This window comes from Vombatus ursinus, unplaced genomic scaffold, assembly GCF_900497805.2.
Source record: "Vombatus ursinus unplaced genomic scaffold, bare-nosed wombat genome assembly UNPS02014821.1, whole genome shotgun sequence".
NCBI classification, from domain to species: Eukaryota; Metazoa; Chordata; class Mammalia; order Diprotodontia; family Vombatidae; genus Vombatus; species Vombatus ursinus.
In genome coordinates this window covers 28,070,990-28,081,904 of record NW_020954599.1, presented here as the reverse complement: position 1 = coordinate 28,081,904, position 10,915 = coordinate 28,070,990, and positions in this window count along the sequence as shown.

Sequence of the window (10,915 nt, the reverse complement as noted above, 5' to 3'; positions counted from 1 at the left end):
GACCTGTGTGATAAAATAGATAGAGGACTGATCTCAGGAGTGAGAGTGTGAGAAGCTCTTAAGATAAGGAAACTTGAGAGGTAGGGTTTGACTCTGTCCTTTATGATTTTAAATGAGAGCATCAGTCAGGAATCTAGAACAATAACTGCAGTGACTAATATAGCAGCTGTGGATACATGTCAGAAGATGAACATTTGGGAAAGGAATCAATTGAGGTAAATTGGTGCATAGAGTGGAAAACACACATATCATCATCCATTTACCATTGAGACTCCAAATACAAAAGACTGCCTGGCTACAAGTCCCATGATTAGTTGAATCATGCATTTTTTTTTATTCTCAGTCTGTTTTTCTAAATGTCTATTCTCTTGATTTCAGTTTTTTGGCAGATCATCCAGGAAGCAACCATCCTTGACACTTATGGGAGAGTCTTCAGGAGCTGCAGCAGACTGAATGAACTGAACTGATTCTTCTTATTGAATTCTGCTTGGTTGTGCAGACTTAACCTGAGTGAGGATAGAGTGCAGCATTGCCCACTCTTAGCCACGGTTGGCCCATCTCAGAGGTAACTACATATTTCTGGTTAAACTTTTGCCACTCTGAATTTTAGAAGAGGGGGAAAGATTCAGTGAATTGGTCATCTCAATAACTGTTTAGAGATTTGGTGTCACAGATATGCCCATCACCTGTTTCATGGAGGTCATCCAAACTTGATCTCAACCTCTGATCACATCTACCAGAATCAGAGACTTAATACATAGAGCAGTAAGTTCAGTCTTGTAGGAGAGTACCCACAGGGTTAAACTGTTACTCATTGAAGTGAACAAACAAGAAAGTGAAGAATAGGTGGATGCTTAGCAGAAAGACTTTCAAAGACAAAGAAAGAATTAGTTATCCCTTTCACGTTGCAACTTTTCCTATCGCAGTTTTGATATATCGAGGGTCGGCATAAGAAATAAATTGGGAATTTTGGGGGAGTTTTGCAGAAGCCACAGACAACATGTGAAGGCCAACAGATGATACAGAAAAGTTTTGGAAACTCAGAAATACATAAAATATATGTATAGTATCATAACATATTTTATCTTTTATTACCATAATAATTGAGACTTCCTCTCTGGTATGAAAGGAGGGCCAAAAAATTTTACACAGATTTTCCAGATTGTGGAGGTACTGCCATGATATGGAAGGGATAACTGTAAATTTCTGGTTTAAAACTGCTACCTCCTAGTTCTTAATTGGAACTTTCTTTTTTTCTAGAAATGACTATGTGAAGTTCAAATGAGCTTAAAAAAAAACACCAGTGTCTGTAATTGAACATAATTTTTATTTTCCTCCCTCTTGTACATTGAAATCTTGCTAATGCTAATGAAGACAACAACATTGTGCCCTTTATCCTATAGGCAACAGCACCTGCTTAGTCTGCAATCTTAAACACATTTAATGCAAAACTTAAAAAAAAAAACCCAACAAAAAAAGATTTTTGGTAGTTCTATAAATGAATGTAATGTTAAAGCCATAAATTGAAAAGACCAGGAAGAAGAGTCATTTAGCAATCCTGCTAATGTTGCTGAAAAGAGATGAAGTAATCTTGGAATGGTTGATGTGATTTTTTTGTTTGTTTGTTATTGCTTTGTTTTTTTCCCTTCTAATTGAAATAGAGAAGGCAACCTAGCAATATTAGTATTCACAATACCATCTGTCTGCTATACAGGCTAAATCATTAGACAATGATAGATGCGCACTTTTCTTGTATTGGTGATCATTTTGAATTGTTCCTTATTGGACTCAGTATAAGATAGTAAGTCTAGGCAGTCACAATATCTCATTTTCATGGAAATGTTCTTGTTAAAGGACTTTAGAATAGGTAATAGGAAAGTAGAGTGGACCATGGCATCATATTTGAAAGGTATATACATATACATATATGCACACATACATATATACATATATGACATTAACATGGGAAAAGGGCAGAAAGAAGAGGTTATAATGGATGACTAGATGCACATTTCCTCATTGACTTTATTTCTGTTCTTTAAGAAAAAGAAGCAACTTAATTTAAAACCATTGAAAGTAAATAACAGCAAAGGAAGTATAGTTAAAGATGTTAATTATAAAATATTTCATTCTGTCAATTTCTAGAAATTGTCATACTATTGGAGTCCCTTTATATGTATACAGTTTAGGACAACATGCAAATATTAAATCCTTTTTCTGCCATTATGCCTCCTGAAGTGGAAAAATTATGGCAGGGATAATTTCAAATGTCAAAGATGTCTTCATTTTACTAACACATAAAATATACTTACCTTATTGGTGTATGCAACCTTTATTCTTGCCTCCATACAATTTTAGTTTGGCAATATGAATCAAACAAATAAGCAAAATACTCCATAGTATTATCCTCTGGGGTTAGTTTAAAAAATTTTTGGTCTAGTGGTTTGTGATTTTTTTTTTTTAGCTTACATGCTTATCTAAGAAAACAATGCTACTGTGTTAACAATAAACCTTATGGAAGCCTTTGACAACTGTACACCAGCTTCATTCATCTATTTCCAAATCAATGTTTTTCATACTTCTTTGCACTCAATGGTATGCATTCAGAACCAACAGCTGTTCTCTTGAACCCATGGTTATGATTCCTATTCTCATTTCCCCTAATCCACTGCCCAATCATGGATAGAAATAACAATAAATACCGTTAAAATTATACTTTTTACTTTGATTTTAGTGGGATCAGTTTTGCTCTTCCCTGCAAAAATAGAAAATTTCAATCTGAACAGGTTTTCCAGAGATGGTTTACTTATGCCCTGATGGTTTGTGGCTCTGTCAGCAATTTCATTTTACTCCTTCAAAAAAAAATAAACAGGGGTTTATCATTTGAACATAAACATTTGCCTCTGGATCAAGTTTGGTAAATTGGTTCTCCACCCTTAAGCTTTTCTTTATGTAAGAAAACAGTTTTGTGTTTGTTTCCAAGACGCCCCCTTTTCCCCAGGAAAAGAACAAGACAAAAATGTATCCTCATTAAATTTCCCATCTGTTTAGTACTCACTGAAATGTCTCTGATATAATCCTATTTACCTCTGTCTCAAAACAACAGTATACATAAACTTACAAAAAGGTCTCCTAGTTTGTCCTGAATTTATTTATACCCCCATTTAAAGCCATTCATTTAGAGACTACATACAAGAGGGCAGTAACTGAGGGCAAAACATTGTGCCAAGGAATAACAGATAAAGGAGCAAGCTGTCCTACCCTTTATTCACTGGGATATCATATCATTTCTGAAGTCAGTACAGTAGAGATAATTGCATACAACACTGTAGAGAATTTCACTCCCAAAGAAAAAGCATAAATGGTATACTGAGAGTTCTGTTGTTTTAGCATGTGGTGGGATTTCAGTAATGAGTCAGGCAGGAAATAGCAGATGGTACAAAGAGTGTAAATACATAAAAATACCCCTGGAGCAGAAACAGAAGGCTGGCACTTCCTGGAGAGGAAAGTAGAAGCTGAGAGACAGCCTTCTCTCTGTCTCTCAGCTTTTCCAACTTTTAGCTCAGTTCTTAGGGCCACTGTCTCTCTTTTGTAAGCCCCTGATGCTTTGCCTGCAGTCTCTCAACCACTTTTCAATTGTTCCTGCCTTATCTCCCCAAGATTGTGAACACTCAGCTGCTCATTACTTTCAATCTTTATGGCCTCTCCCCTTCTCTTCTTCACTCATGTTATTCTGGTCCCTATTTTCCTTCTAGTCATTTCTTTGGAGTCCTTTGAGTACCATTCCTTCTCTCCTACTTGACTCAGGCTAAGTCTGTTAGAATGATTTCCTTCTCTACTTCTCAGCCTCTGACCCTATTGGAATGTCTTTCCTCTGTTCATTTCTTGCTCACAGGTGAATTTGATTCCTCCCACTATCAACTTCTTTTGAAATCCTGTTAAATTGTTCTTTATATCCCAGTATTTCTACCTTAACTTTATTCCCCTTTCGTATCTCTTATTAAACAAAATCAGTGGAGAAGATGTCATATTTGGTCCCACATTTGATGTGATGGTATTTGTATCTCAGTCACCCAAAGTAAAATCCTATTTTGGGAAAATTTGTCCTCTGACTAAGGCTTACGGGAAAAGTCAAGAAACAGATGAAGCAGATAAATCACTTGGGGAATACTTTGTTGCCCCCAATAATTACATTTTTCGCACATCAGACATTAGTGAAACAACTTAAAATTCTTCTACTAAGTGGAAAACCAGGGAATCATGATGGCAATCATGAACGTCTCACACTCGCCTCCTCCCCAGCAATCCTATGTATATGGAACTGTGTCTACCAGTGTGGCCCAAAGGGGAAAAGAATAAGCCTCTCTCTGCCTTAGGGCATTTTCAGTGACACCTCCTTGTCCTGGAAGCATTATTCAAAGCTCCTATACTTTTAGCCAAGAATGATGTACAAATTCTTGGATTTTCAAGTCATGTGAAGAGGTTAACTTCATAGGCTCCTTCAAAGAATAAAAGTTTTGAGGGAAGAGGAGAACATTTCTGCACCAGCAATGATATGTATGGATCCTGGTCTTTCCCTATATTTTCTTCACTGTCTTGGTTGTAATATATTCACAGCTATCTAAAAAGCACTCATAAATTTTATAGTATAAGGAAATTTGACATTACAAAATATACTGCTGAAGCAAATCACATTCATCGGTTAGTATGGCATAGGTTAATACTCTTTTAACCTTAAAAACCTTTTCTCTGGCATCAGAGCATCTGACATGAGGCTTTAAAGCAAATGTGACACCCTTAGACCTGAGGTGTCATCTCTCACAAGTGGTCTGCACAGGTGGGAAACTCATCAAGGCAGCCTGCTCCACTTTTGCACAGCTGAAATTGTTTGCTTTTTAATATGACATGATCTACCAATCTGGAACCCATTGATCTTGATGCTTCTGTCCAAGACTGAAACAAAGGTAGTCTACTCCCTTCCCCACAGTCACTTTTTACTTTAAAATGCTGCAATATCAGTAGATTTTAAAAGATAATTTATTATTTTTTTCATGAAAAAAAATGTTGAAGCTTAAAGAGGTCATTGTGGGATAGAATATTTTGCCATACTTTGTTATTCAGTCTCACCTTGATCTCCTGCTTTGGCCTATTTAAGGGAAGGAGGAGTGAAACTTAGGCAACCAGCATACTTAAGGATGCCTGCTCTTTCTATGTGCTCAATGTTATGTGCAGATTGTGGAATTTTATACTGAGGTAGATGAAGAGAAATGAATTATCACATGATCAAATCTCACTATCTATTAATACCCTAGCCATGTTTAAGAAATCAATTTATATGCATTTATTAAGCACCTTCCTTATGTCAGGCACTGTTCTAGGAGTTGGAGATATATAGGCAAAAAATAAACAGTACCCATCCACAAGGAATTTAAATACCATTAAAGGAAACAACCTGTACATTTGCAAGAAAATACACACACACACCTACAGTGTCTGAAGAAAAGTCAGAAGAGAAACTATATACACACATGTATGTGCTCATGTGTGTACATATACACATATGTTCATGTACATATGCATGTACACATAAATATATGTATAAAATACATATACACATGTACACAAATGTATGTATGCATACACACTAAATTAAAGCAAAGTAAATTTGTAGTTGAGTAGGAGCAGGGTAGAACAACAAAGGGAATCAAGGTAACTTTTCATGTAAAAATAGTATTTTTGATACTATCATAGTTGTAATAAAATACAAATGTGATATAATTACTATTGTATTTTTGATACAAAATAGTAATTTTGAAGGAACAAAAATATTCTAAGAGGTGAAGGTAAGAAGAGAGTGCATTTCAGAGGACTGCCGCAGAAATAGACGATGCAGTGAAGATGAAATGAATGAAGAACAGCAAAAAGACAGGTCTGGCTAGACTGTAGAGTGGGATAATGTATAATAATGCTGAAAAGATAGATTGGGACAAAGTTGTAAAAAACTAGAGGGATTTTTGCTTGATCTTAAAGGCAATAGGGAATCACTGGAGTTTGAATAGGGAAGCAACATAGTCACATCTATTTTTTAGGAGAATTATTTCTGCAGTTCTGTGGAGGATGGTTTAGATGGCAGTAGATTTGTTCAATGGAGACTAATTTGATAGCTAAAACTAGCCTAAATGAGAGATGATTAAGGCTTAAATGATGGCTATAGCTTTTTAAGTACAAAGAAGGGAATGAGTGGGAGAAATATTGTGAGGTGGGAAACAGCAAGAATAAATAGGCCACATAGGGCTAAAAAGAGAGAATTTTGCAGAACTTTTTTGGGGCAAGATGTGATTCTATCACTAACTGTCTTCATCTAGCCCCTGGGGGAAGGGGTCCGATCTAACTGGCCCCCATTCCCTAGTATGGCATTTTGATGTTTGTTAAAGGTATCCACAGGAAGATTGAGGATCAATATATAAAAGGAGTTTCCATTTGTGTTCTGATATTGGAAAGGCATTTTAATAGTGACTGCAGCCATTTGGTCAAAGTATCTTGTCAAATGTTTTAGAAGTTTCTTGGTCATAATACAACATCTGCAGCTGGCTTTTGATCAAAGGATTCTGCCCATTAAACTTGCCAAGTTTATAAAAAAATAAAACGATACAACTGAAAAGCCTGAGGAAAGTTGTCCTCTTAAAATACCTTTATAATGATGTCTGGAAAAGAAAAAAGAAAAACTCTCCCCTTTAGTTTGCACTCCATGTGAATAATATAAAACACTACAAATAGGACTGTGTGTAGCTAGCATGACATTCTTTTTCATTTCTATTAACAGCATTGCCATAATCATTTCAAAGGTATAATATGGAGCATTCTGTTTTCTGTCATATTTGGTCAACTTGACTAAAGAAAAAAATTACCTTTTCTTTTGAGATTCCGGATAAGGTGAGTTCTTGTTGCATTAGTAAATAGATTATTCAAGACAAAGTAGAGTTATCCTATGATTAGAGCAAAGCACATTCTCTATTTCTTCCAGCCACTTCTGAACCTGATACCACTGAGCTCTAGAGGGAATTATTTCCGTAAAGAACCATAAGTACTCCTACCAGCAGATTGGTCTAGGAGACTAGATCATAAGCCCCTTCATGCACAAACGTTTATGTATCTCTTCTTATGCTCCATGCCTCATACTGCAGGCTATAAAGATCTATTTCTGATTCAATCTCTATCTCATATTTCTGGTCCTCTTGTTCAGACCTCATAGTGTAGATGGTGCTTCAGCCATGCTGAGTCTTCTACTGGGAAAGAAAAGGTCCTCCTCCAAAAGTAGAGATGTCTTGGACTATGTGGATGTAATGGAGAAAGAAAACATGGGGGAAAAAAAACAAAACATAAAATGTAGAAAGGGATTTAAAAGACAAACATTAACAAATATAATTTCTTTTCCCCCCCTGCCAATGTGGAAAGTTGAGAAAGTCTCATGATTTGAAGACTCAAAGAGTTAGAAGTCTATTGTGAATAAGCCCAGGTCATTAGTTTTTGTAAAACATTGGATTCGTATTTGAATCAAGCCTTCATTTGGATTTCAGAAAATTAATAATGTTGAAGAGAGTCATAAATAGTGAGTCTCTTTAGGCTGGTTCTAGTATTATTCTTTTTTAATGCCACTTAGAAGAATGTTGGATCCTACCATGTTGGCCTGCAAATGTGAAGCAAAGTCAAACTTAGGAAATTTAATTAGCAACTTTCTTGACCTTTCCTATAATGACCATATTAAAATATTATAGATCTCATTTTCTACTCTCTCTATACTATCTTCCTTGGTGAATTCTTCAGATCCCATGGTTTTCAGTATTACCTCTAAACTTATGAATAAAAATTCTATATATTCAGTCCTAACCACTTTTCTGAACTCCATTTGCGTATTAGTTCCTCTGAGTATCTGAATTGATACATCATTCTTTAGGCACCTTGAACTCAGTGCGTCACATATAGAAGTTATTATATTTTCCCAAATCCTGACTCTGACATAAATTTCCCTATTTCTATTTATGGAACCATCATCCTTTCAATTCAGCTATGTTTATAACCCCAGAATCATCATTGGCTTTCTCCTTTTTCCCTCAAATCCCATAGTCAACAATTTCCTAAAACATTATCAATACTATCTCCTTTCCACATCTCACAACCACTGCTTTATCTCCCCTCATATAACTGAAATGTTTTCCAAAATGATCTCCCTTCTTCAATCTCTCCTCTCTCAGCTAATCATCCAGAATGATCATTTCATAAAGACTGATTAAATTATATTATCTGGGAAAAATACACACATACATAATTACATACATGCTTGTATATGTATGTATGTGTGCGCATATATATGAATTCAGCCTCACATTTAAAGTCCTTCACAAACTGGTTCCCATCTACCTTTGCATTCTAAATTCACTATGTCCATGCACACACTGTTGCTATCAGACTAACCTATCTGACTTCCCTCTATATACCATTGCATCTGCCTTGGTCCCTTTGCACAAGTGGTCCCTCTGTGTATAAAAAACAAATCTTCTTTCTCTCTGCCTATTGAATTCTTAACTTCCTTCAAAGTGGAACTCTGTTACTACCTACTTCTTAAGGCCTTTCCCTTCTCTCCTCGTCTTGACATTGTTTCATTTCATTTATGTATTTGTACTCCAGGTGGTTGACTGGTATAGCCAATATGGTGGTGATCCCAGAATCAAGAAGACCTATATTTGTTTCTGGTTTCAGACACTGTGTGACTCTGAGCAAGCCCCTTACCCTCTCCTTGTCTCAATTTCCTCAATTGAAAATGGGAATAATAATAACACCAACTTCCCAGGGTGTTTTTTTTTTCTCCGAATCCAAAGAGATAGTTTTCGTAAAGCACTTAGCAAAATACCTTGCTCATAGAAGGCCCTTAGTAAATGGTCACTTTCCCCCTCTTCTTTCCATGTTTATCCTCCCCCAAAACTGTAAGTTCTTTGAAGGCCAGGACTGTTTCATTTTTTACTTTATATCTCTAGTGCCTATTGCTACATTAATACATTCAAACAAGGCCATTGAATAGCAGATAAGTCAGAAGAATGGACACTCATCCAATATTCTTTGATGGAATGTGGATTGATATGTCATATCAAAATGAAACAGCCATAGAAGTACAAATAGTAACAACTGACTAGCATTCAAATGCTTGCTCTATAATAAGAGATGGAGGGAAAACAAAATAAAACAAAACAAAACAAAACAAAATAATTCCTGTTGAAGGAGGAAGAGATAAAAAGTCAGAAATTATGTACATACAAATTATAAACAGTGGAAATGATAAGTACTCTCAGAGGGAAGTCACTAGTAGATAGAGGGACCTGGAAATGCCTTCTGCGGAAGATGGGATTTGAACTGAGTCTTAAAAGAAGTCAGGGAAGCTAGGAATCAAAGGTGAGGAGGAAGAGCCTTCCAGGCCTGGGAGAGAGCATGTGCAAAAACACAATCAAGAGAGATTCACCCAGGAGGAGCAATGAGAAGAACTGTATAGATAGACTGTAGAGTATATGGTCGAGAGTGAAACATAAAAAGGTCATTTATCATAGCAAATAAATGTGTTTCAAGGGAAGTGCTTAATAAATGTTTACTGGATTGCTTGTTGAAATGTGCATGATCTCCTGTTAGTCATTCGTTTTGTTTCTTGGTATTGTTTCCAGTTCTATCTCTTTGCTTCCCAATATTCAGATCTCAGTCTAAGGTGAACAACTATATCTCTGATGATCCCCCCATAACTGAACTTCCTGCTATTTAGCAACAATACTTGAACTTGGTAGTGTTGTAGAGTTTCTGTGATTACCCACAGCCTGTCACATTGAGTTCACAATACAGGAATCACTTCAGTAATCTGTATATGCCCAGCTCAAAGAGTTCAATTGTAGGCAGCATAACTTCAATGCTAGTAGAATGATTGATTTTTCAGGCTTGCTCTGTTGATGATCCTGTCTTGTCATTTGGTGTTAAATACTGCCCCCAAATGACACCTACTAAACCTACTCCAAAACTCCAATGGGTTGCCTCTGCACCATTAGAGATGGAACCTAGAAGATCAGTCTTCAGATCACTCACTTCATTTGAAGCCCAATACCAAACAGACACATACTTTGTCAAGTGGCAATCTTGATCTCAAAAGACATACTAGTCTTCTTGAGAAAGTTTTGCACTTCTTTATCTCTAAGTGCAGTATTTCGAAGAGTAATACAATGGAAGTACAAATAAGTTTTCAGCTCCTAAGAGGATCTGAGCATATTTTACTTGGGGCAGGTTCGTAAATAGCTTCAGTTATCTTTGGTTTAGAACAGAATTCTATAGACTCTTCAGAGTATCCTCTAATTTTTCATGATGAGTTGCAGAGACATTTAGTAGTTTCTAGATATTTGTTTCAAGGAGTTCTGATGCAGTCCATAACCTGTTGAGCTGCAGGAATTTCTCAGAGGATAAGAAATACAGCCAAATGTTGGTTTTCAGGCTTTTTTAATGCCCTAAATTGAGACTCATAAAACCAAACCTGCTATTCAGTCCCACCACATTTTCCCCCTCAAAGACAGTTGTTTCAACTGGCTTACATATTTCATGATAAAAAATTCCAGAACAGCCAAATTTACGTCTTAGTTTCCAGACTTCAAGCCTATTGATTAGAGTAAATGTTTAACCCTGGTGCCAGATTAATGTTATGCTCAATCCTCTGCTTGACCCCCTACTTTTCAGTTTGGAGAAGTAGACAAGTACTGAATTTGTGATCCCAACTCTGCCATTTTCAACTTGCATATTGTTGAGCAAGTCTCCTAACTTCTATGGATTTTAGTCTTCTCATCTTTGAGAAGACTAGACATTGAGAGAGGTAGATTGAATAATATGTGAGCTTCCT